Below are 27,932 nucleotides of genomic sequence, written 5' to 3' on the forward strand. Positions count from 1 at the left end.
AGTGATCCCCCCAAGAAGTCTGGTTTCAATGTCTTGGTTGTTTTCTCAAAAAAAAAAAAAAATTGGGGATGATAAAAAGTCTCATAGCGTTTTCATGAGGCATATCAATATATATGAAAACTTAGAATAATATCAGGCACACAGAGGGAGGATATAATAAGAGGAGACTACTATAATTGGTATCATTTCATCATCGTTATTCAATATATTTGAGAAACCTAGAGAAAACAAAGCTTCAAAGAATTCTACACTATAGGACTTCTCAGAAATCAATGTGTACGTGGCTTCTCCAGACAGGGCTGTGTTTCCCAAAATTATTTGATGTCAGAATCCTCCTTCCCATGCCCCCACCCCCACCCAGAATATATTGAGACTTGTCCCAAGTTGAATAGACTTTGGAAAACCCAACTGTAGACAAAGGGTTAAGAGATCTGGGTTCTATCGTGTACCTACTACAAATTAGGTGTGTGTCTGGGAAATAAAAATCACTTAATATATTTGTGCCCCAATCACTCTTGTAAAAATGAGAAATTTGAACAATCTTACTGAAGATCATCCTTTGTTATGTCGAGAATTCAAAAATACCATGATAAGCTCTCTTCTAGGACCACAGGGACTTAATTGTTTCCATTTGATAGACTATGAAGTGACTCACTTTTTATCATCCAAAGTCTTCAACAGAACAATTTCGAGCATCACTAGACAAGTTACCAGTTAAGCAGCCCCGAGAAGTCATGAGAAATTAAAAATCAGAAAGGTCAAGGAGAAAAACCCGAAGTTAGAACAGTTGAGACCTGATTAAAAGTTAGGAATTGATAAAAAGCAGTTAGGAACTGATTAAAATATCAGATCTTAGAGCTTAAAAGGCCCACAGGTTTAATTTAGTCCCATGGCCATCTTTTAGAGAGGAAGAAACTGAGGTCCAGAAAAGAGAAGTAGATAGCCTAAGGTTATACAGAAAGTTATTCACGTGATCTCTCACTTCACACAAAGTGCTAGCAGAATATGATAAGAGACCTTCAATTCTCTATCCAGCACTGCATTTATTAACATTCATGCACCAACTTCATTTTAATGCTGGAAAATTGCAGGAGTGCCTCATTTGATGAAGACTGGTATTCCTTCTGGTGTTCTGGTCTGAGCAGGATAAAGGAGAAAGTAAGAATCAGAGCCAGAATGGGGGCACTCTTTTCCAGGTGTGTATGTGTGTGTGTGTTTGCACACATTCATAACTGTGTATATATCTGTCTCTATTTTTCTTCTTATTGTTGAGCAACTCACGAAGCCCAGCACTGAAGAGAAAGTTATTTTCTTTTTATTTAGTAATGAACAAGCAAGGACATCTTTGCCTAGAAAGTCCTAAATTTGAAGACCCACAACTATTTAGAACTCTCATGGCTCTTTGCTTACCCACTAGGCTCCTTATTTCTTCTTTCATTGGTTGTTTGTCCCTGGGCCCTGCTCTGAGCGAGGGTGAGGAGGCTGGGGGCAATGGAGGGGAATGGAGGGTTGGTGGGTTGAGAGAGAGAGAGAGAGACAGAGAGAGAAACAGAGAGAGAGAGAGAGAGAGAGAGAGAGAGAGAGATGGAGAGAAGATATAACTTTCTCCTATAATAAAGTCTGATTCAACATTCTGGTTCAACTTCATGACAAGCCTTGTAAACTTTCTAAACCTCAGTTTCCCCAACTATAAAATATGGATGCTAATAACATCTATCTAATAGGGTTATTGTGAGGATTAGATGAGTTAATGAATACAAAAGGCTTACAGCCATGCCTGGCACATGGTCATTATTGAATAAATGGAGACCATTAGCTTCCTTCTGCACCTTCACACACTGGTGCTGCAGTGTAAATTAGCCCTGTCTCGGGAAGGTTCATCTTTCTATAGGAATCACAAGCTCTTAAAATGTGAATTACATTTCTAGAAATTTATTCTAATATAAATATACAAACCACTGTTTAAAGATTACAGAGACAGACTGAGGAAATGTTATCAAAATGTTAACATGTTATCTCTGGTGAATGGAGAGAGGGATTATAATCAATGATTCTTACAGTTTCTATTCTTCTTTGTACCTTTCTGCACTGTTTGAAGTTTTAGAATGAGCACATGTTATTTGTGTAACAGAAAACAATAAAGCAGTTTTCCTTTCGAAAAAAAAAATGTTCAAAGAACCCTTCCATTCCCCACCTGATCTCTGTCCCTAGTGATTTCCTTTAACCATTCACCCTTCTGGGGGCAAATGGCAGAACCCATTCCAAAATGCTGGTTCCTGTTTTCTTGCAACAAATTTATGTGATGATTCAGGTCACCCTTTATGTGTTTTGGTCTCTCTTTGATTTAAAAGGAAGGTGAAACCGTGGGCAATAGAGAGAAACTAACGTGAAAAATCACTACATTGAGCCACATGGCACAGACCAAAGCAGCCCAAACAAATAGCCATGCAAATGATCACTCCATCATGAATAGAGACTCTCCTCCAGCATCCATCCTTTCCTTCCCCTCATCCAACCTGCTCTCGGGGTAAGGTAATGTCCCAGTGTCAGCATTAATTCTCATGGCTTTGGTCAGGTTGTGTCACAACCCTAGAATTATTTAAACATAGTTTTTTATATTTCTTATTGAATTACAGTCTGATAAGGGAAACCACCACATGCATGCAGCCCCATAAAAATTCTGCAGAGTGCCAACTTCACCAGCCCACTGTGTCCTTCGGACAGCAGTGACAAATGGAGCAGTCTGTAGAGAGCTCCTCCTGGTGACATGAGTTACCTCACCAAATGGGGCTCATTACAGAACTCAGACCATTGCATTGGGCTGGAACAGAAGGCGATTTTCAATTCATTTATAACTCATGCTACTCACTTGTTTAAACCTCAGCTCTTAAGGGGATGGCATTACAAACATAAGTCCTCTTGGTCATGTAAATTAGTGACTGTTAAAGATAAACTTACAGCCAAAGCATTTTAGCTATTGTAGTTCTGGCTATTTGTTTGTTTTAGAAAAGGTACCTTTAGGACTTAAAATTTACTTGCAGGTCTTGAAAATTAGATTACCAGAGTCATATGCCAAAATCATACTGCAAATCACAAGGCATATTTCTTCTCTATATACAGCATTTAGATATTTAGCAAACAACAGAAAAATGCAGCTTGAGTGGTTATTTTTGCTTACATTTCATTCCAGAAATCAATAGTCTAGCTGTCAATTGGTGTTCTCCCTTTCAAATACTTTTTACTGCAGTTAAATAACAAATGCATATATGAACTAGACTAAAATTGTCCCGTTGACAGAGGATAACAATTAGTGAACACATTAACTCAGACTCAATTAAAACATAATTTTCATCACTTGCTACAATGAGGTTGGGAAGGACATCTAAAGAAGAGCTGAGCAGAAAGTCAACCTTTATTGAGCCACCTATCACTTGCCATGTTCATTTACATACATGGTGTCATTTAATACTAAAATGGTGTAAAGGAACAATTATTATCCTTATTTTACAGAGGACAGGATTGGAACTCAGATGAGTCACCTACCTTGACTCTAAGTACAACACTAAGTATCAAGGGCCATAAATGAAATGCAGGCTTATCTAACATTAAAACCCTGGCCCTTTTCAAGATTGTACATGATGATGATGATGATGACGATGATGATATTAATAAAAATTACTGGCCAATATACATGTATTTTCCATTATTTATATAGGGCCTGTAAGTTTGGTTGGGGGTGGGGGGAGTGGGAGGCGTGTCTCACTGGTTTAGGGAATAATCCCAGACTAAGTGAAAGTTCCTGATAATCTTTACCTTAAAACCATGAGTCAATATACCACAAAACCTCAAATATTCAGAAAGCATTGTCAAAGAACTGTCATTTTCCCCACTCTGTCCTTTCAGGGAAAAGTAACTTTTCTTTCTCAGTAGGTAGGATGGAAACACTTTGCAAATAACTGATGCTCAATCAATTGGTCTTATTTATTGCTGTGTACCCTACTAGGTCCAAAAACTATCAGAAAAATGTTCTAGGCTTTAACTACTTATTTTTCCTCCAAAGCAGGCCCACCTTCGCCCAAGCTACTTGCCCAAGGTCTCCCTGAAATACAGAAATGAAGCTAGGGTTTTCATTTCCTAAACACAAGGTTGGTTGTATATCTAGGTAAAGCAGACAATGCCTAACTTTCATGATTTCAAATCTATCATGCAAGCTATGATGTCCAGGCTTTCCTTCCATGCAAAGCACCCCAAATTGCATGCTGATGTTTAAAATTCTAAATAGACCCTAACTGGTAGAAGACTTTGATCACTCTTTCATCCTTGTGTAAAACCCCTTTTTTTCCAAGCTCATCACATCTGATTCCACCATATTCTCCCACTCCTCGTCACAGTCATCTATTGATTTCTGATCACTTCTAAGACTCATTGAGCACCATTACACCTGGTCTATGGGCTTCCTTTCTACACAATCCTGGCATAATTTTTCATGGCTTCAAAAACCACATGGATCAAATTTCTAATATCCTAGTTCAGGGGTCCTCAACCTTGGCTCTGTGCATCTGAATCTCCTGTAGAGCTTATTTGAAAACATAACTTTTCTGGAGCCTACTCAGACCTCCTGAATCAAACTTTTTCATGGAAGATCTCTATGAATCATTTTTATAAGCTCTCTAGTTGATTACAATGTGCAACCAAGTTTGAGAACTGTCCTAGCCTCACAGTTTGAGCTACTTAACTCAGTGGTCTTCCCCCGTACTCCACCTAGTCACCCTCACTCTAAATGCCACCATGAAATCATGAGGAATTGTTCAGTCTCTTCAAACTGACATGTAAATCTCCTATTCTCTGATCACAGTCTCCCAGCACTCAAGCTCCCTCATGCCCTTAACTCACCTATCACCTGATCTTCATTCTTGAGATTTCCAGACTCACTGATTTATCACTTTAACCATGCTTTGGTCAATTCCCTCAACCTTCTGGGTTTATGTACCTAGGGATACAAAGAAAACTAAGACATGGCCCATTGCCTCCAGAAGTGCATAGTATGAAGGAAGAGCCCAAAATGTAAACAAATAGTCACAGTACTGCATAAGAAGTGTCACCCTTTCACAGAATGTTCCCTATAACATCCTCTACCACTCTCCAACTCCTCATTCTGCTTTATTTTCCTCATATCACTTTTTCATGCCCTAACATTTTATTCTATATCCACTTATATACAGAAGGTACCCAAAAAATGTATACACATTTTAAAAAGGAAAAAACTGTATTAAAATTATAATACGCAATATGCACTGATAACAAAGATGCATATGAGTCATATGTATACATTCTTTTGGCACCCCCAGTATTGTTTTCTTGTCTGTCTACACACTATAAGGTGAAATCCAAGGGGGCAGGACTTTGTTTTGTTCACTGCTCTATTCCCAGTTCCTAAAACAGAACCTGGCAAAGAGTGAGTACTAAATAAACTGCTGTTAAGTGAATGGGTAAAATGAGTAAGTGCTATGACAGAGATATGCAAAGGAAATGCAAAGGGAGAAAGAAAATCTATCTAATCTAGGGATGTAGGATGTTTGTGAGAGAGGGAAAGGGAGAGGAAGAGGTAGAGGGAGAGAATACTCTTATTACTCTGTGAGACAACATAGTTTAAATAACCTTCCCTAGACTAGCTTAAGTATCCTACCTCTGAGTTTCCATAGTGCTTCGTCTTCAATCTTACACTTACTTTTATGACATTTCATTTATCCATTTGTTTCTCTCTCTCTAGTATATTTGATATCTATCTAAGAAGAGACACTATTTTTTTTATCTATATCCCAAATGACAGCATAATGGTAGTCACAGAATAGTGTTCAATAGTTGTTTGTTGTCTGAAAATAATGAATAGATGATTGCTTATTTTAAAAATAGTGGTAATCCAGGAAGTTTTAAAATTTTAAGCTACTGTCAGCACTAGATTCTGCACTGCCTAGCCATGTGAACTTGGTCAAGCCGCTTAGCCTCTCATAGCCTCAGTTTTCACCTGCCCCACAGTGGTTCTACAGGTATTAAGTAAAATAATATAATATATGCACAATATCCAGCTTAGCATCTAGTACATGAGCGGTTTTAACTACATGATAGTGCCTATACTGCGAGCCATTTTCATAAATGGGAGAGAAGATAGGACATGGAGCAAAGGACATGAGATCACTGGGGAGCTTATTGAGGCAGCTCTAGGTGTGGACAAAGTCCTTTGAGACAAGTAGGGTTGGCCCCACCCCAATCTGTGCATCAAGCTACTGGTACCTAAGCAGAGGCTCTGTGGATTAAAAATAGGCAGGGCACATGGTGACTGTCAAAAGGGAAAAGAAAAAAGAAAAACAGCTTAAGGTTGGTACTGACCTTGAACCAGGCCCTCGTATTGCGGATAAAAGAACTAAGAGACAGGTATTTCATTAAGACCCTGACACATCAAGTGCAGTATTAATGGGCTACTTCCAAAGAGCAGATGTCAAAGTAAATGCCCTCTGCTCCTGGTGGGTTTCAAGTGGACAAATTGGAGTGCATTCTGATGAGGATCTGAGCCAGTCAGGACCTCATGTAAAATGCTTGAGAATCCCAAGTGACAAATCTACTAAGCAACATGGAGGCATGCATGACATTTGCTTCTGCAAACTAAGCAAAGGTCTCTGAGATAACATCAAGCAGTTTCTGAGTAGTTTGCTTTGCCAGAGTTGCTGCTTAAGTTCACCTTTCCTTTTGAAAGAGATAAGAGGTAAGTGCTACAGTAGCTGCAACAAGGTAGAACTGCTGAGCTATAGGAATGGGTATCTTGTAAAGACAATGAAATTCAAAATGCTAACAGTGGGGATTGGATAGGGGAAGAAAAAAGAGTAAAGACTGTGTAACTAAAGGCAGATGCAAGGTCAGAAACTGAGGGCAGAAGGAAGAAGAATCTGAATAAGGAGGAAGAAAGACAGCACTCCCATTCAAAGCCCAACTATGTTACAGTAATCGAAATAATCTAGCCATCTTCCCATCCGAGAGAAAACACCAACATAGGCTAAATCAGTGCAAGGATGTTGTATCTGGCTGTTATAATTATAATGGAACTGGTCTGTCTTAGGATTTGTTTTTATATTACCCAGTAGCTATTATCTGATTTTTTAAGTCTAAAATAACACTTCAAGAAAAAAAGATAATCCTTGAAGTTCAGAGTATCTCTCCACTTATAGCATAGCGCTAGACATAAAAGAGACACTCGATAAATAGGTTGCCTTGTCAACATTAATGCTGATTTTCTATTTTTTCTCACAATTTCTCCTTCTGCCTCTGCTCTGGTTACTGCTTAGCCCTTCTTGGGCATGGGGTTGGGGGTCTTCCAGGATAAGAGATTTCTGAGCACAATTATAAATTTTTAGAGATATCCACTAGATAAAGATGTCAAAGATGACATAAAAAGAAGTACTAGATAACTCCAGAGTAAAGATGGGAAGACTTAATGCCCTAACACAAGTACTAAAAGGGAAAAGAGAGTATTGAGAGGACAGAGGAGGAAGGGAGAGAGACAGACAGAGGAGAGATTAAGGAGAAAGAGGGCAGGGAGAGTGGGAGGGAGAAGTGGAGGGGAGGCAGAGAGAGAGGGAGAGAGAGAAGAGATTAGGTGAGGAAAAAGAGAAAGGAAAAATCAGAAAATACATGAAGGGAGATGTGTGGATAATCCATAGTTAGCTAGAGTCTACTGTCTCTTCAGAGGCTTCCACTATTATTAACCGTATATTAAACATGTTTTACAATCTTTATATTCATTTCTTCATCACCACAGCTATGCAAAGCACATATTATTATTATCATCCCATTTGTTCATATGGAGAGACAAGCAACAGTCTCTGTCCCTATATCTTGTTACTTCACATTTGTACTGCTTTAGGAGCGAAGTGATGAAAACAATGAACTGGCTTTAATATCAGACTTTACCTACTTCAGAATACAAGCCATAGAAAAAAACACTGCACTCTCCCCTCTTAATTTCAAATATGTTTCTCTAGAGATAAAATCATTCAATAAATTCTGAACAACCCCGATATCATACAGCCCACTCTTGCATAAATCCAAGAGTACCACAACTGAAAATACATCCTTTGAAATATAATCAACATAAGATTATGCAGTAAAGTTATCTCAAGAAGTACACTTGTATCTTGTCACACAATTTCAGCAGGAAATTCCAACCTCCAGTAACTAAAACAGGGATTACATTAGGCAGGATTCCTAGGAATTATTGGCAGCTGGGTTATGGGAATAGATCAGTAAATAGAATATGCTTTGACCTTAGATATTATAGAAATGTTAAAGTATCAAACAGAGAATTGTCCACCTGAAATCCATGTAACTTTACTAACAATTGTCACCCCAATACATTTTATTAAAAAAAAAAAGAAACTGGAAGAAAAAAAAAAGTATCAACTAGAGTTTGGCTTTTACACAGTTAAATTGTAAAAATCTTTTCAAAACTGGCCAAATCTAGTTGGAATGTTTCTCAATACAATTGTCCATCCTTGCCAAGAAAAGTTTCCATTAAATGCAAGGGGATAAAATTTGCTGGTTGTAGCATGGTTTTTTTGTTTGTTTGTTTTTGTTTCTTTGTTTTTGTTTTGTTTTGTTTTCTGAGCAGATTAAGAGCTGTTCAATAGAAGTATAACAGAATGTGTAAATCTAATATGACTTGGGAGCAGTGTATCTGACATTGAAGATACAGAGCTGTCATAGTGGAGATAACCTGTATACTGAGCAGTAGAAATTCTGGTAGAGATAATGCATCTTCTGACAATAAAAACAGATTTAAGCCAAAATAAAACACCAAAAGCCTCATAAAAACAGCCACCAGCAGCCACCTTTTCAGCATGAGTTAAAAATTCAGTGGGGATCATTGCCAATTAAACAGGCAGCCTTGACATTTAAGCTGTATTGTTATAAGTAAAAATGAATTCTTTGGTTGTTTCTGTGTCTTGGCCACCGTGAATAAAGCTGGAATGAACACTGGGGCACATGTCTTTATGGATAAACGTTTTCAGATTTTCCAGGAGAAGGGTGGCCAAAACATGGAAACGACCAAAGTGTCCTTCAATAGATGAATGGATAAAGAAGTTGTGGTATATATACACAATGGAATACTATTCGGCGGTAAGAAAAGATGACATAGGAACATTTGTGACAACATGGATGGATCTTGAGAGTATAATGCTAAGCGAAAAAGTGAGACAGAAAAAGCAGAGAACCATATGATTTCACTGATATGTGGTATATAAACCAAAAACAACAAAAGAATAAGACAAATAAATGAGAATCAAAAACTCATAGACACAGACAATAATTTAGTGGTTACCAGAGGGTAAGTGGGGTGGGGGGTGGGAGATGAAGGTAAGAGGGATCAGATATATGGTGATGGAAGGTGCACTTCCTCTAGATAGTGAACACACAATGGGATTTATACATGATGTAATACAGAATTATACACCTGAAATCTATGTAATTTTACTAACAATTGTCACCCCAATAAACTTTAATTAAAATAATAAATAAATAAATAAATAAACGTTAAAAAATGAATTCTGATAGTGGTTTTGTGATAGGGAAACATGTAAGCAGAATACCTTCTGACCCCCTTGGGCTATGAAAAGAGTCAGTTGATTTTGATTTATACAGATAAACCTGAACAACTGGATTGGCCCCTCCAACTAATAACTGGTCACTTTCAGCAATCTGTTTGTAGAGAAAATACTTCTCACTGACTTTGAAGATGGTATAGAAGATACCTTCTTAAAGTTCTGTAGAAGGAGAGGGATACCTGTCAAGTCTACCAATTCCACATTTCTCCTCGTATCAGATGATATAACTCATCTATCTCCCCACCTACTCACATTAACACTCAAATGAGCACTCACACTGAGAAACATTTTGTACTAATTCTATGCTATTAATAATTTTCTCTGTTTTTCTACACAATCCAGTTTCTTGGACGTCTTTAAAAAATTTATCTTAAAGAAGTATTTGCAACAAGCTACAGAAGAAATTTTCATTCCCAGATCACAGAATGAAATTTTCCTGAAGGAAGCCCAGAAGAGCTACTTGTACTTCTAGCAACCTCTTTACCACACACTCTTCTGTGAAATGAAGGACTCTCATCTGTGAGTCCAGAGCCTCAGTGGCTGCTATGGGAGGGCATCTATGTACCATTGATACCCACTGGGACTGAAATAGGGCTGCTGTAAATCATGGGACCTATTCCTAATCCTTTACCTGTATACTTGTATATGAGGTCAGACAATTAAGTTTATGAACTCATCCTAGAAAAAGTGCTACATACCTCATTGCTGAATATCTCTACGGTTACCTGCAAAGTACTCCCCTTGGGAAGCTATGCACCGATGCCAGCACCTAGTCCACCCTCCAAAGCAATTTTGGAACTTTTTCTGGAATGGCCATCAGAGCTGTCATCGTATCACTCTTGATGTCCTGAATGTCATAAAAATGTCTTCCTTTCAATATTTCCTTTCTCTTCAAGTAAAGAGAAAAAGTCATTGCGGGTCAGATCAAGTGATTGGGGAGGGCGTTCTAATACAGTTATTTGTTTACTGGCTAAAAACTCCCTCACAGACAGTGCTGTGTGAGCTGGTGCATTGCCGTGATACAAGAGCCATGAATTGTTGGTGAAAAGTTCAGGTCGTCTAACTTTTTCATGCAGCCTTTTCAGTACTTCCAAATAGTAAACTTAATTAACTGTTTGTCTAGTTGGTACAAATTCATAATGAATAATCCCTCTGATATCTAAAAAGGTTAGTAACATTATTACAACAAGTTCATGAACTTAATTGTCAGACCTCATATACTGAGACACAGAAATGAGGAAATCTGTGAATGATCATGCTGAAAGTATTACCAGTATTCTAGAGACCAAGTTATCCTTTCCAACTAAGTAAGGTTCTTAGCAAAAAAAATAAAAGTAATTAAAAGATAAAAAAAAATCTTTAAAAATGTGTGGCTAATACATATTTACAAGAATAAAAGTCTAAAGAAAGAGATTAACTTGATAGTTTGGGTTGTTAATATTCTAAAAGAAAAACAACTGAAAAATGACCAATAACAGAGCAAAAGTTTGACTACTACATAAATTCTAAAACAATCAATGTCTCCTAACCTAAACTGAACTTATTAAGAAGGGCTATAAAATCAGTGACTATCAGCATAAATACGTAAGTCAACAGAGTTGCTCTATAAAGCTTCCCATCCCTGAACCTTTATACCTACAGTATCCAAGGTATCTGACTTCAGGCTGATCTCTCCTCCACAGATGATAATCTCCTACTGATACCATCTACCTGTCTCGGTACATACCAGAAGGGGATAATGATGGATAACATCAGGTCTTACAGTGGTGTGGGAGACTGTTGATTTTCTCTTGAATTTTTTTTTTCTTTGCTCCTATATTTCAGGAATAGAGCCCCTCCATAGTTTTGGCCAGATACATGCCTGCCCTGTGGGGATTACATTCCCTAGCTTCCCTTACAACTAGGTGTGGCTACGTGCATCTTCTGCTTCACATCCTTAGAATGAGAATACTTGACCTATGTACAACCTGTTTCAACTTCCCCATGGGCTGGAACGCAGATGCAACAGTGATACAGTTTTGACTATGCGGATGAGGGGCATTCCTAGGTCACAATGGTACTATAAAATGGAAGGAATCTGAGTCCTCCAGGTATCCAATGAAGCAGAGCTGCCTCATCCAGGGAAATCAAAGACAAACAGAGTTTTCTATGCTATTTAAACTACTGTATTTTGGGGTCTCTTTGTCACAGGACCTTAGCCTATATCCTGAGTAATGTCAGTGAATTCTTTAAAATCATCGGCTTGGACATATTGGTTTTAAATCTCAGCTTCCATATTACTAGCTGCTGGCCTTTTGGAGAGTCTCTTAAATACTCTTAGCCTCAATTCCTTCATTTGTAAAATATCGCTAATTGTGTACTGGGGGTATGGTAAAGATAGTGTAAGCAGAGCACTTAACACAACGTCTATCTCACTTTCATTGTTTAATAAATTTTACCTATAGCTATATAAAGAGAGGCTCAATGAAATGAAAAAAAAATACAAAAAAATGATGTCAACTAAATAATTAGGTTGATGCAAAAGTAATTGTGGTTTAAAAGGTTAAAAATAATTGCAAAAATCGCAATTACTTTTGCACCAACCTAATAATAAATGGGAGTCTCTCTGGCTAACAACAACAAAAATCTAAGAAAAGTAGAGAAAGCTTTGCTTTAAGATTTCCTCCCATTTTTGTGCCATTACTGAGAAACTTCTCAATGGGACTGCAATACATTTCATTGTGACACATTACAAATAATGTAGAAGTCCTGTTGTACAGAAATCTTCTGGGAAAAGAATTTCCCAATGCATGGGTGATTCTGTTCATACCAAATAGGATTCCATAGAATATGCAGATGAGACTAAGTCACTGAAGAACTGACCTGATTACATAGCAAATCCTTAGCACAGGTAAATAGCTTCCAAAACACCTGGGAGATAAAAATGTAGCACAGGAGAAACCCAAGAGAAGTATGTTTCTCCAAAGGTCTAGCCCTTGTCAGAATGCAAAATTCATGGCCGATAGATAAAATTAGGAACGTGTTCAGCTAGAACGGGGATGGTTGCATTGTTTTTCTATCAGCCAATTTCCAGTGTCAGATGGTGCTCCATAGAAGCAGAGAAGGGGAAAAGAATCTCAAATCTTAGAAAGAAAATGGTATTAAGAGAAACACTGCAGTCAAGATACAAAAACATGGCCCAGTGAGACTTGGAGCATAGGCCCACAAAGCCTCAACATTATTATAACAACACCATACCTGAAATAGGCATCCTCTTCCCAGTCTGGCAAGTGGCTTACTCAGTCTCTGTATTTGAAACCCTGTTTCTGTCACAGAAAGATATCAGTGACAAACTCTAGCTTGAGCTACACTCTGTGATTACACAAGCACCAGCATTATCCCTGGATTTCTCAAGGTGGCAGAGACTTGTCAGAATTACGGAGGCTGTCACTGGCAACTGTCCAAACAGTTGGATAAACAAAATGGTTTAGGTATTCCCAGAAATAACAATAAGGTAAGCAATCCTGGGATGTGCTAGGAAAGCATGAGCAAATATTGTTTGATGTCCATATTTTTTTTTATATCCACCTCCTTCCTGAGAAGACATTTGGGCAATTTGAAACTTGGTCTGAAGGCATCCGATCCCTTCTGTTCATGAAGAAGGGAATAATTTTTAGGAAAGCTAACAACAGACTACCTTTTCAATAAATAAAATCAATTTTAACTGGCTAATAAAACTTTTATTTTACAAAGGACAAAATTAAAAAAATGAAGAAACACCTAGAGAATACTATTTTTAAATTTTTACTTATTTATTTTAATCACACAGTGGCATTTTATTGTAAATCATATGCAAAGCAACTTAGTCCTTCAGAAACAAAATAAAATAGATCAACATATAAGATACACTAGACAAAAAAAAAACCTGAATAAAAATGATAAAGGAAATAATGCATTACTCAAATAAAACCTTAAAATACTTATGAAGTTACTAAAATATAAAATTTTCATTTCCCTGTAGTCAAAATTTTATTCACAGGAAGTTGTAGGTTATATGTTTGTTGGAAATTTATTTGAAACGTTCAAAAGTAAAATAATTGCTATATTTCTTCATTCTATTAGTACTAAGTCACAAATCTTTGTAAGTTTTAATCTAAAAGAAGGACATTAAAAACTTGAAAGGAGGAGCAGGGAAATGGGAGTGGAAGCTCCAGGATATATACTGAGATCAAACTGTAATATTATTGGGCCACGGGGGATCAAGGGGATGGACTTCGGGAGTTGAACAAACAAGAGACAAGTCATACAAGTGACATGAAGGCTACTTTTCCAGCAGCACAACCTCTAACACCAAGTAGCATGGATGAACGGACTGTAGAATTGAACCTGCTGAGTATAGAGGCTCATGGAAAAGTCTTGCATTTAATAGAGCAGTAGAAATGTGTTGGTTTGAATCCATTTTCTCCACCAGTATCAGCTAATCAGTCACCTCTCAGAGCTCGGACTAAAGGAGGAAAGAGGGAAACTGAGGTATCTATTCCAGGAATAGAAGCCCCAGAACGCTCAAAATGCAGTACCGTTTCTCCTACCAGTGGGATAAACACAAGATCTTCAGGGGATACTAATAATTCTTATTCTCCATTAAATGCCACCTCAGAAACTGGTCAATTCACACCTGTTAATCCAAGAGCAAAGATTGAGAAACAAAATGAAGAAGGCTGGTTTGCTCTTTCTACCCCTGTGTCTATCATGAGTAAAGTTGAGTTTTACAGCTTGTTCTCGGAAATACTTTTATTTTAACGAGCAATGATTTTTGTTTTGTTTTTTTCAATTACAGTTCGTATTCAATATTATTTTATATTAATTTCAGGTGTATAGCGTAACAGTTAGATTTTTATATAATTTACAAAGTCATCCCCTGGTCAGTCTAGTACCCACCTGGCACTGGACATAGTTGTTGCAACATTATTGACTATATTCCCTATGCTGTACTTTATATTCTAATGACTATTTTGTAACTACCAATTAGAGGGGCTGGGTGAAAAAGGTGAAGGAATTGGGAATATTTTTTATGGATCAATGGTCTATTGGACAGAAGCCACAACAATTTCATTCATTGACTTATTCTTCATTTGTCTCTCTTTTTATTGCATGGCAATTCTTTTCTGAATCAAAGATCTCTGAGTAATTCTAAGTTGAGTGTGGGGATAACAAGTAGGAAGCACTAATGATAAAGGGATGGACTTGAAAACCTGGTCAAAAAAACTAAAATCTCTGATTAGTTGGGTACTTATATCAAAATAAAGTGCAGGTCTATTTAAAATTATCCTTCTCACTCTCATACACTGTTGGTGGGATTGTAAATTGGTGCAGCTACTATGAAAAATGGTTCGGAGTTTCCTCAAAGAATTAAATAAAAATAGGACTACCTTATGACCCAGCAATTCTACTTCTGGGTATTTACCTGAAGAAATCCAAAATACTAATTTGAAAAGATACATGCATCCCTATGTTCACTACAGCACTATTTACAATAGCCAAGATATGGAAGCAACCCAAGTGCCCATCAACAGACAGCTGAATAAAGAAGAAGTGGTACACATATGCAATGGAATAGTGCTTAGCCATAAAAAATAATGAAATCTTACCATTTGCAACAACATGGATAGAACTAGAGGGCATTATTCTGAGTGAAAGAAGTCAGACTGAAAAAGACGAGTAGCATATGATCTTGCTTATATGTGGAATCTAAAGAACAAAATAAAAGAACAAACAAAATAGAAACAGACTCATAGATACAGAGAACATTTTGATGGTTGTCAGATAGGAGGAGGCTTGGGGAGCTGGGGGGGGGAGTTGAGGGGATTAGGAAGTATAAATTGGTAGTTACAAAATAGTCATGGGAATATAAAGTACAGCACAGAGAATATACTCAATAATGATGCAACAACCATGTACAGTGCCAGGTGGGTACTAGACTAATCAGGGGGATCACTTCATAAATACCAAACCACTATGCTATACACCTGAAACTAATATAATATTGAATGTCAACTGTAACTAAAAAAAGGAAATAATTTTTTAAATAATAAATTTATCATTCTTAACAATGCACAGAATGGGAGAAAACATTTACAAATTATATATCTGATAAGGGCTTCATATCCAAATTAAAGAACCTCCTACAAGTCAATAATAACAACAACAAACAACCTGATTACAAAATGGGAAAGGACTTGAATAGACATTTCTCCAAAGGAGATGTACATTTGCCAACAAGCAAATGAAAAGATGCTTAACATCACTTACAATTAGAAAACTGAAAATCAAACAAAACCTCACACCCATTAGGATGGCTACTATAAAAACAAAAACAAAAACGAGAAAATAACTGTTGTTGGCAAGGATGTAAAGAAAAGGGAATCCTTGTGCACTGCTGGTGGGAATGTAAAATACTGTAGCTGCTATAAAAAACAGTATGGAAGTTCTTCAAAAAAGAAAAATAGAATGACCACATGATCAAGCAATTCCACTTCTGGTTATATATGCAAAATAACTGAAAGCAAGGACTTGAGATTTGTGCACCTATGTTCATACCATCATTATTCTTCACAACCAAAGGGTAGAAACAACTCAAGTGTCCATTGACAAATGAATGGAGAAACAAAATGTGATGTATACACACAGTGGGACATTATTCCACTTTAAAATGGGAGGAATTTCTGACACATTCTAAAATGTGAATGAACCTTGAGGACATTATGTTAAGTGAAATAAGCCAGACACAAAAGGATACATACTGTATGATTCCATTCATATGAAGTACTAAACACAGTCAAATTCATAAAGACAGAAAGTAGAATGGTAATTACCAGGGTCTGCAGGAAGAAGTATGGAGTGTTAGTATTTAATAAGTATGGTGTTTCAGTTTTGCAAGAGTTCTGGAAATGGACGGTGGTGATGGTTGCATAACAATGAGAATGTAATTAATGCCACTGAACTTGTATACGTAAGAATGGTTAAAATGTTAAGTTTTATGTTATTTATATTTTATGTTATTTTTATTTTACTTAACATATACATGTTATTTATATTATTATAGTTTTTTAAATGTCAAGGTCATAAAAAATAAGGAAACTTTCATAAGCCAGTACAGCAAGAGGAACCTAAGTAGACACAACTAACTGTCATGTGATATCCTGGGTGTGATATCTTAGAACAGAAAAAGAGCATTAGGTAAAAACCAAGGAAATCTGAATAACATACAGAATTTACTTAATGATAATGCATACATAAATAAAATCCATCAATATACCTTACAAAAATATCATACTAATGTAAAATGTTAACAATAAAGGAAATTGGATGTGAGATACATGAGGTCTGACAATTAAGTTCGTGAACTCATCCTAGAAAAAGTGTTACATACCTCATTGCTGAATATGACTACCGTCACCTTCAAATTACTCCACTTGGGAAGCTATGCACTGACGCCAGTGCCTAGTCCACCCTTCAAAGCAGTTTTGGAACTTTTTTTTTCTGGAATGGTCTTCAGAGCTGTCATCGTATTACCCTTGATGTCCTGAATGTCATTAAAATGTGTTCCTTTCAATATTTTCTTTATCTTTGGGTAAAGAAAAAAGTCATTGATGGCCAGATCAGGTGAGTAGGGAGGGTGTTCCAATACAGTTATTTGTTTACTGGCTAAAAACTCCCTCACAGATAGTGCTGTGTGAGCTGGTGCATCGTCGTGATGTAAGAGCCATGAATTGTTGGTGAAAAGTTCAGGTCGTCTAACTTTTTCACACATCCTTTTCAGCACTTCCAAATAGTAAACTTGGTTAACTGTTTGTCCAGTTGGTACAAATTCATAATGAATAACCCCTCTGATATCAAAAAAAAGTTAACGACAGCGTTGCAACAAGTTCACGAACTTAATTGTCATACCTCATATGTGAACTCTGTACTAACTTAATTGTCCTGAAAATCTAAAACTATTGCAAAACATACAGTTTATTTAAAAAAAGAATACCATTTGCTCTGGTTTTCACAAAGTTACCCATTTAAAACAAATCCCAATTACAGCTCTATGGCTGACATTTGAATTATTCTTCATCCTGCTCACTTAGTACCCACCTCTCAGGAACTTTAATGTGCTTCACTGATCACTTTAATCTAATTAATTCCTATTTCATCCATGTGAGGGTTGGACAAGCAGCACTGTAGAATTATCTTCTGTTTTAGACAAGGAGACTGAGGCACAGGAAGCTTAAGGATTGGCCCAAGGTCAACCAACTAACTTGATGTCAAAGCCAACAGACTGACCCTATTGTCCCCCTTTCCCAGCTTAGCATCCAAAGGCATTGTTCCCTAATGAGCCCTCCAGGATGTACAAGTATAATTGGAAGACATCAAAGATGCAGGGAAAACTTAGATATCTCTCTCTAAATAGCACAGATTCACTCACTATGAAATCACTACTGCAATGACTCTCCAACTTTGCACCCTGATGTTTTACTGGCTCCCAATGTTCTCCTTTCTTTCCCAATTATTATATGCCTCCATATCATAATTGTGTCAAGAAATATATGTCCACTGAATTAATAAAGGAATACATGTAAGAATGAATGAATAAATGAATGAGTTGTCAGGGGCAAGGATCAACAGAGTGACTCCTGCTCCAAGTCCACATGGTAGCCAAATAATAGCATCTTCTCTCTAAGCATCTGAACCCCACCCCACCACATAACCTTTATTGTAATAACCAAATTATATTCTTAAAAATCCCATTCTCTCTCCCTCTCTCCCTTTATTCCTCTCCCCTTTTTCCCTCTCATTCTTTCTCCCTCTCTTTATCCTTCTCTCTCCTTCCCTCTCTTTATAAACTTATGTCATGTTTTCTAACTAATTGTGTGGGGTGATTACACTAGCATGTTATGTTTTTTCCTATTTCACATGCCAGGATTCCCTTCAAAATACTAATGCTTCCTCATATGAAGATACTTTTCTGATTGTAAATTGAATCATTTCCCCCATTAATACATTATAATTTTAGGGATGGTCCATCTTCATTTTTCAATTGACAGTTTTAAATACTTGACCTGTTTCCTCACTATCCATCTCATCAGAGAGTTCATAATCTACTAAAACCATCACTTAAAATCAGCAGATACATTACATATTTTAATAAAGATTCCTTTAAAAAAATCCTTCAGTAATGCAATTAATCATTTGTTTTATCAAATTTGGATTTTTTAAATAGGAGATTTTTCAAATTGTAGGTACACCTATACTCTGTGAGCCATATATATAATAAGTTATATTTCCCTACTACCGTTTTTATGTTCTTTTTGATTTAAACATCGTAAAATTCGAAACCATAGCTCCCCTGTGTATTTTAACTGCCACATATCATTCGATCACCTACAGCTATAAGCTGTTTTCCTATTCTAACGCACAATCAACCCTGATTGTAGGCAGTTTATACTGAGGTAAATGAGCATCTGGGTAGTATTAATACTAAGATTTTGGAAAGTAGCTTTAAGATGGTGAGGCATTTTGAAAATATAATTTGCAAATCTTCACAACTGAGCACTAACCTTTACGTTTAATTTAGAAGGAATACTCAGGCAGAGCTCTTCTTCCTCCAGGGCACCTAGAAGACTGCTGACACTCACTGTACATTAAAAGCTATTTAACTAGCAGTGCAGTGATGAAGTGAGAAAACTGGCAGTTAGGGGTAGTGGATATTTAAGGTTTGCAGCATGGCTGGTAAAAAAAAAAAAAAAAAGAAAGATATTCCCCTATAAGGAGGAAACATGGCATTCTCTAGTTCCTTAAAAATATAACAGAGCATGATAAGGGCGAGGGGTGAGGCATCATATTTTATCAGAAGAGAAAGCTGACTATTGTATCACACATGTGAAAAATTTACAGATACTTGCCAATTCCTTGTTCAAATTATGTACTTTTATTTGCTTTTCATTCTGCGCAACATGCTTATCTATGACATTCAAATGGGCTAAATATCCAATCACATATCAATGAAATGAGGAAATTTTGCTCAAGAAAATTTGTAAAATTTGCCACCTCAATCCCACTCCTCGGCTTCCTATCAAAGTGGCAGATTTTACCCTCTTTTAGGGCAGAGACCACATCTATGGTATATTCTTTGTGCTGCACTGGCACACCACAGGAGGCACTAATACACATTAGATAATGTGGTTTAGATTCTAGAGAAAAGCTAAATCCCCACTATCATTCTTACTCAGCTCTGGGTGCTGGCATCATTTCTAAATAGGAGGATCAGTCCTTTAATTACCGTTTCAGGGACCCAAGAACTACAAAACTTTCTTCCAATATAAATTGCCAGTAGCAACATAAAGCGTTCAAAACTCAGAAACTCCTAAAGAATATCCCTCATGTTATTTCTTTTGTCTGCAATGGGCTACTTGGCTGCCTAGTATTCACACTATAGAGTAGAGTTCAAGTTTCAGATCTCAATTAGATGTCTCTTGAACATGCTCCTATCATCCTGGCAAGTATTCCCTGTGTTGGTATATACCAATCTCCCCTACTACATACCAATCTCCTCTACTACATTGTCAACTACACAGTTATCTTTCAACTCCGAATGTCCAGTGAGTAGCACAGTGCCAGGCATAGTGCATCTCTAAATAAATGTGAAATAAATCACCATGTAAAGAAAAATTATACCTCATTTCAACCTATTCTGCTAATCCAGACTAGAGTGCTCAAACATGTTCTCTCTCTCTCTTTCTCTCTCTCCCTCCCTCCCTCCCTTCCTCCCTCCCTCCCTCCCTCCCTCTTTCTCTCCCTCCCTCCCTCCTTCTCTTTCTCCTTCTCACCTTCTCTCCTTCCCTCCCTGTATGTCTATGCCTGCCTATCTGTCTATCTATCTATCTATCTATCTATCTATCTATCTATCTATCTATCTATCTCATCCCATGTTGAAATTTTGACACTGTGCATGGCTGTATAAAGCCTGGGCCTTGCCCTGGGATTAGGCAAAGATAGTCAATTGCACTCTTAATTACAAGTGACAGAAAATAGAACTCAAGTTGCTTAAACTAAAAGAAACTTTACTGGATCATGTAATAAAAAATTTTTCAAGTAAATAGATCTATATTGATGGCTCAAGCAAGTATCCAAGATCCCATGCCTCATTCCTTGAATTTAACCTCTGCCTCGAAACCATTTGAGTCAGATGCCCATCCTTGAAGTAATAATTGATGCTTAGGGGAACACAAAGCTCTAACTGACTTAGGCATAGATCCTGTGCCTACAATAAGCATATGGGCTGATAGTGGGAACAGGTTATCTACAAAGCGTAAATAAAGATACAGTTTCCAAAAGAAAGGTTAATCAATTCAGGGTGGCAAAAGAAGCAATGCCCAATTAATATACACAAATTAAAATTACCTAAGAATTCAATCAAGGAAACATGATTGCAAATTAAAATAGCTGAATTAAAATAAACTATAACAACATTATTATATGGATATGGAAAGGGGGGGACACACATTAAGTCATCTTCTTGATTCCATAAACCCATATATCTTTCACCCCTAGGAGACTGAAAAATTGTACCTCCTGTGGTACACTGAAGTGTTTTTATAATGCCTTCATAATGGATATATGAAGGACAGAGATTGGTCTCACCAACTAAAAGGACGCCTAAAAAATAACCTATTAATTTACTCAGTAATTTCAATGGAACTAACTTGGTTTGACTATTAAAACACACAAGATTGCTCAATTGTCTATAGTCCAGAGGGTACGGTTCTCATATTACTTTAAAAAGAAAATTGAATATATAAAAAGGATTTCATATTTTATAGATAAAGTAAGAATTCTATATCTCTGTACTTTAAATGTGTAGAAATTGTAGCAAAGATGGATCTTACAAACAGGTCGGCAAAAGCCCAGCTGATCTTTTGCAAGGCAGTATCTACCTTTATCCAATAACCATTTAACCAAAGAATAGATACTTTTACTATTTTTTAAATTTGGTAATGTCTTTCATATAAGGGCTTTAGGTCAGAACAAAACATATTTCCACTGTTACAAAAACTATTTCAGTTAATATCTCTAAGTGGCTTAAAAAAGAACAAAGGAAATAAATTAAGTAGAAATAAAGAAAGCACATGGAGGAAACAATGGTGATGCTACCTTAAATTATATTTTGGCCATATTAAAATAATCAGTCATATAAATATGCAAATATTATTGGAGGATTTCTAATTGAAACAGACAATGGAATACTATTCTGCCATAAGAAAAGATGAACTACTGCCATTTGTGACAACATGGATGGATCTTGAGATTATTATGCTAAGCGAACTAAGTCAGACAGAAAAAGCCGAGAACCTTATGATTTCATTCATACGTGGGATATAAAACTGGAAACAAAGGAACAAGACAAACAAATAAAGAAACAAAAACTCATAGATATAGACAATAGTTTAGTGGTTACCAGAGGGTAAGGGGGACAGGGGGTAGTAGATGAGGGTAAAAGGGATCAACTATATGGTGATGGAAGGAGAACTGACTCTGGGTGGTGAACACACAATGTGATATATAGATGATGTGTTACAGAATTATACATTTGAAACCTATGTAACTTTATTAACCATTGTCACCCCAATAAACTTTAATTAAAACAAAAGATTTTTGAAAAACCAACCTGAGTCCAGCATTAGAACAAAAATGTATTAGGGTATAATAACACTAAGGAACATTATTGGATTATTAAAAACTGTAATTATGAAAAATATGCTAAACATGGAAGACTTTTATATAAGTGAAAGCAACAGAAAAATAAACTAGTACATGCATTATGTTTGATACTTTATAAAATACTTTTACATATAGAAGATAATATGCAAAAATGAGAATAGTTACCAGGATAATTGATAAGGATATATATTTTAAAAAAGAACAGTATTACAATAAATCTTAGAGAGACTTCTTTTAGATGAAAAACAAAAAGATAAAAATATGAATACTAAAGTGGCAATAACTCCTTATTTATCAAAAATTGCTTTAAATGTAAATGGCTTAAATGCTCCAATCAAAAGACATAGGTTGGCTGAATGGATAAGAAAGCAAAACCATTACATATGCTGCCTAAAAGAGACTCACTTCAGATCGAAAGAAAGACACACACAGACTGAAAGTAAAGGGATACCAAAAAGATATTTCATGAAAATGGAAAAAAAAAAATCTGGAGTAGCAACACTTACGCCAGACAAAACAGATTTTAAAACAAGATAAAAAGATGGACTCAGTAATCCCACTTCTGGGTATTTACCCAAAGAAGCCCCAAATGCTACTTCAAGGGGATGTGTTCATTGCAGCATTGTATACAGTGGCCAAGATGTGAAGGCAGTCTGGATGTCCATCAATGGATGAGTGGATAAAGAGTAGGTGGTACACATGTACAATGGAATATTTCTCAGCCAGGGAAGGGAATGTGTTTTTGCCATCTGCGGTGGCATGGATGGGCCTGGAGAATATTTTGCTTAGTGGAGTATGTCAGACAGATAAAGACTGATGCAATGTGATTTCACTTATATGTGAAATCTAAAGAACAAAATGAACAAACAAACAAAACAGAAACAAACTCATAGATACAGAGAACATTTTGATGGTTGCCAGATTGGTTGGGGTTCGTGGGTGAAAAAGGGGAAGGGACTGAGAAGTACAAATTGGTTGTTACAAAGTAGTCATGGGGACAGTATAACATAAGGAATACAGTCAATAGTATTGGAATAATTATGCATGGTGTTAGATGGGTAATAGATTTATCAGGGTGATAGATGGGAGGGGGGTGGGGGGCAGGGTGAAAATTGTGAAGTCATTAAGAAGTACAAATTGATAGATACAAAATAGTCATGGGGATGTAAAGTAAAGCATAGGGAATAGAGTCAATAATATGGTAATAAGTATGTGTAGTGCCGGTGGGTACTAGACTAGTCTGGAGGATCACTTCATAAATTATATAAATGTTTAATCACTATGATGTTCACCTTGAAATTAACATAAAATAATACTGAATGTTAACTGTAATTGAAAAATTAAAAAGGGGAAGAAAAGGTGAAGGAGAATAAGAGGTTGAAATTTCCAGGTATAAGACAAATAAGTCATGGGGATGTAATGCACAGCATGGGGAATATAGTCAATAATATTGTATTAATAATAGTGCCAATAATAGGTACAGTGTCAGATGGTTGTTGGACTTATGGTGATCACTTCTTTAGGTATCTAAATGTTGAATAACTATGGTGTATACCTGAAACTAATATAACATTGTATATTAGCTATATTTTAATAAAAATTTTTAAAAATGTATATAGCCCAGACCTAGACCAGACTTTTCCTTATCACTCACCATTCTGATCCCTCCCATACGTGCTACTGAGCACGTGTAGCATTGTCAATAATCTCAAGGCACACTCTCTCTCAGCTGCAGACTAGAAATTGAAATTTTCTCAGCCAGGATTTAAAAATTTTTATTTTCTTATTTGCCTCCTTCAAAATATCATCATTCTTTCCTGAAACACACAGATTAAAAAGATGAAAGAAACCCAACTATTAAGGTAACATTGATACTTCTGCTGAAAATAGTCAAAAGAAATAAAAACTTTTACTAAAATATAAACAACAATAAAAAAAACACCTCTCACACCTTATTTAATACAAAATCACCTTTGAAGATTTTTTGAAAGAGACATGTAGTCAGTATCTGACATGCTAATTGAGTTATCAGTCCTCAAAGGCTGATGAAAAGTGAATCAATTATCACATATACTTTATTCCACAGTCTACACACTGATAAATAACACTATGGCCACCCCCTACTGGCCTTCTGCCCAACTGACAATCTGCTGGAGGGGAGATATGATTGGTAACATAGAAGGCGTGAGAGAGTAACTCTATACGGATTACATCTTGAGTTTAAAAGTTAAATTTAGGAGAGCCCACAGCTCAGAGATCCTTAAGGATGAAACATTTCTGATGAGGAAAAATTTCAAGACATTGTAGCAAGAAGCAGGGATCATGGGGATGTTGCATTTTCTCCCTAGGTTTAAAAAATAAGCTCAAAATATAGATGAACTTCTACAGAGCACTTTCCTTGGAATTTACAGTGCAGGACAATTTTTCAACAAGTTAATTGCGCATTCAAGTCTACATTCCTTTGACTGGTGATCAAAGTAGGTGAGTCTTCTCAATACATCCCTCTCTATAACAGAATGCAGTATGCATAATAGTTAAGTCATGGATTCTGGAGTCAGACTCTCTTGCTTTGATGCATGACTCTTACACTTACTAGTTGTATGACTTTAGGCAAGTTACTTAAATTCTGTAAACCTTGGTTTCCCCATCCACAAAAAATGGAGATGATAATGGAACCTAAATAATAGGGTTGCTGTGATAATTAAGTGATATTATGAATAGCACCTGACAAAGAGTAAGTGCTTAATAAATTATAGTTGCTATAGTGAGGGTAATGATGATGGTGATGGCAGTGGTTGGAGATGATGAATGTTACATCAAGCTTCTTGGAGATTTCAGTTGCTATCTAAAATACAGGATAACCAGAAATCTTGGTAAACCAAAGCTCAACAACTAAGGACAAACAAAAGAAGCCACCTGGAGACTGGGAGGAGGGGCAGAGATACAGAAAGTGCTGGCCCGACACTCTCCTGCAACCATTAAAAATCAGGAAGGATATCTTGGCTGTGGACATACCCCACAGATTAGCAAGGGAATCCAGACCCACCCTAGCCCAGGGTTCCAGTGCTGGGGAGAGAAGTCCCCATAACTTCTGGCTGTGAAAACCAGCAGAGATTGTGGCTGACTGAGACAAAGGGTGGCTGGAGTCCAAGGCTCTCCTCTTAAAGGGGCTATGCTGGACTTATTCACCGATGGAATCACTGACTCTGAACTCCATCGCTGGGGTAGCAGCTGGAGAGGTGATAGGGACATATGAGGTGGGAGGAACTGGTTGTCTGGCTTCAGGACGAAGGCTGGAGGGGCAGCTTTATTGCTTACCCATGATTGTGAAATGCAGCACTTTCACTTTGTATCTTCCATAATACTGACTGAACTTGAAATAACCAATGGTGTATGGTACAACTTACTATCGAAAAAAAGTAAGAATATTTTCCAACTCTCAATATAGCACTGACATGTATAGCACTGGTGAGGAGGACTGTGTTCTATCAGATAAACATGGTAATAAATATCATAATTCTGTTGAGTCCAAGAACTTGGAATATCATTACAACTCTTCTGGTTAGAACAGGGATCCAGCTGCAATGGGGCCTCTTAGAATTTTTGGTTCTTCTACCAAAAGCCTTCTTCGCTTCTTGGCCTTGACATTGGAGTCAGCATTTTGAATTTCAAGTGTCTTCTCATCACATAGTTTCTCAAATTTGTACCTCTTATCTTGAAATGGGATATACCTGTTATCTTGAAATGGGATGGTAACAGGGTTAATAGAAAGATGCCCAGCATGATTCGGCAAAGGATATGAATTCCCATAATGTAGGTAAGGAAGACAACTTACTACAAACAGATGGCAGGTACATAGAGCAAAAGGCTTGGCCCTAATTCCAGTTGGAGGGGTAAGCTTCCTTTATCTTCAAGTCTCCTGAAAATACCCTGTTGTCAATGATATCAACTGACTGGGATGAGGAACCCATGTAGTCCTTTATGTAAGGCATTCTTTGCCATTTTCAATACTATCTTGGCCTTTCCTAACCATTCTAGACACTCTGGCTACTTATCTACCTGCCCACCCAGAAGGTTGCAAATAACTGAAAACGACTCAGTACATACATGCATGCTTCCTACAGGGATAAATAAATAAAAGATCTAGTTCCTAGAATCATTTTTTCACAAATACTCCCCTCCCAGCAGGCCTAGGTTTAAGGCCTCCCTAAAGCCTATATCTGTAAATGGTTTTTCATAATCTGAGCAACGAAATTCTTTCTTCAATCAACACCTAACTCTAAAATCCAATATATACAAGAGGTAAAGGTGGAGGTGATGTGGTGGAAACAGATTGAGAGGCCCAGAGTCTTGCCTTCTTAGCCACCTGGTTTGCACCCCCTACCTGCCAATCTCAGTTACTTCAGTGCAGATTGGTGGTCAAGAGCGTAGAATCTGGAGACAGACTGCCTTGATTTGAATCCTAACTTTAGCATTTCCTTTCTAAGACATGGGCCACAATGTGGGGAAGGGCCAAGTTTGTTCTGGGAGCAGAGAGAAATGGAGAAAACAGAAACTCCATGAATTCAAAAGGTCACTAATTCAACTTGGGAGAGGAAAGAGAGATACTCAAAGCCTAACTCACATTTTTGCCTTACGGTAGATGATTGGACTTGGGTGAAAATAAGCCTGGATATCACAACAATTATATAATACATTTATATGACTTATTGAAAGAAAGGAGAAAGAAAAGAAAGTGCTGGGCAGCAATGACTCAGCATGTGTCCAAATCTTTCCATGACAGTGGCAACACTAAAGAAATACCAGATGATAACATGATTGGCTTCACCAAATTAACAGCTGAAGCAGTTCTAAGATTCAAACAGAAGCCAAGCCACAATACTCAGGTTTAGTGACAGCCCTTTAGATAGGCTTAAGAAAAACTCTGCATCTGGGAAACATTATGCAAACTAGGTTATTTGCATATTGCCCATACATCATAATGCAGAGTCACAACTATGAAAGCACATCCGGATAGCATGGATGTGATTCCAGCCAATCTCTAAGGGAACTATTATATCAAGGCAAGTGCTAGTGGAACACATTTGAAGTCTACAAAACTTCTCATTTTAAAACAGCCTATTGCAGATCACAGGATTATAACCTTATATGATATATCTTTTATAATTATTGCCATTTTGTCAGATTTTTCTACATATTGCAAAACACAAAATCTGCCACGTTCTTTTGCATTCATTAAATGTTTATGATCTTTTCTATATAGGTTAGCAATGGTAATAATTAACCACCAAAATAATTACTCAACATGTCTCTTCAATGTCTTACTAAGTAACCTCAGAAAACTGGTCCTTACCCTTTTCTCAGCCCACACATACCTATTTACTGGATTAAGTACAACAAAGTTACACAGTCAATGGCCACTGCCATCTTCAACAAAAGGCAAAAAGTATAAAGTCCTCTGGACTTTTCACTTCAACAATTATGAGACATACTATGTGCAATGTGCTATGTTGAGGGATCTAAAGATGTCCTAGGGTGTCA

At 36.9% G+C, this 27,932-nt stretch overlaps 1 protein-coding gene and 1 pseudogene across 1 annotated transcript in view; one reads left to right on the forward strand and one right to left on the reverse strand.

The window, feature by feature from the left end:
• The window catches only part of LOC117024598 (nucleosome assembly protein 1-like 1), an 18,732-nt pseudogene extending 4,300 nt beyond the window's left edge, over nt 1-14,432 (forward strand).
• IL1RAPL2 (interleukin 1 receptor accessory protein like 2) overlaps nt 1-27,932 on the reverse strand; it is a 1,393,401-nt gene that overhangs the window by 1,208,220 nt on the left and 157,249 nt on the right. The window lies entirely within an intron of this gene.

Source organism: Rhinolophus ferrumequinum, chromosome X (assembly GCF_004115265.2).
Source record: "Rhinolophus ferrumequinum isolate MPI-CBG mRhiFer1 chromosome X, mRhiFer1_v1.p, whole genome shotgun sequence".
Lineage (NCBI taxonomy): Eukaryota > Metazoa > Chordata > Mammalia > Chiroptera > Rhinolophidae > Rhinolophus > Rhinolophus ferrumequinum.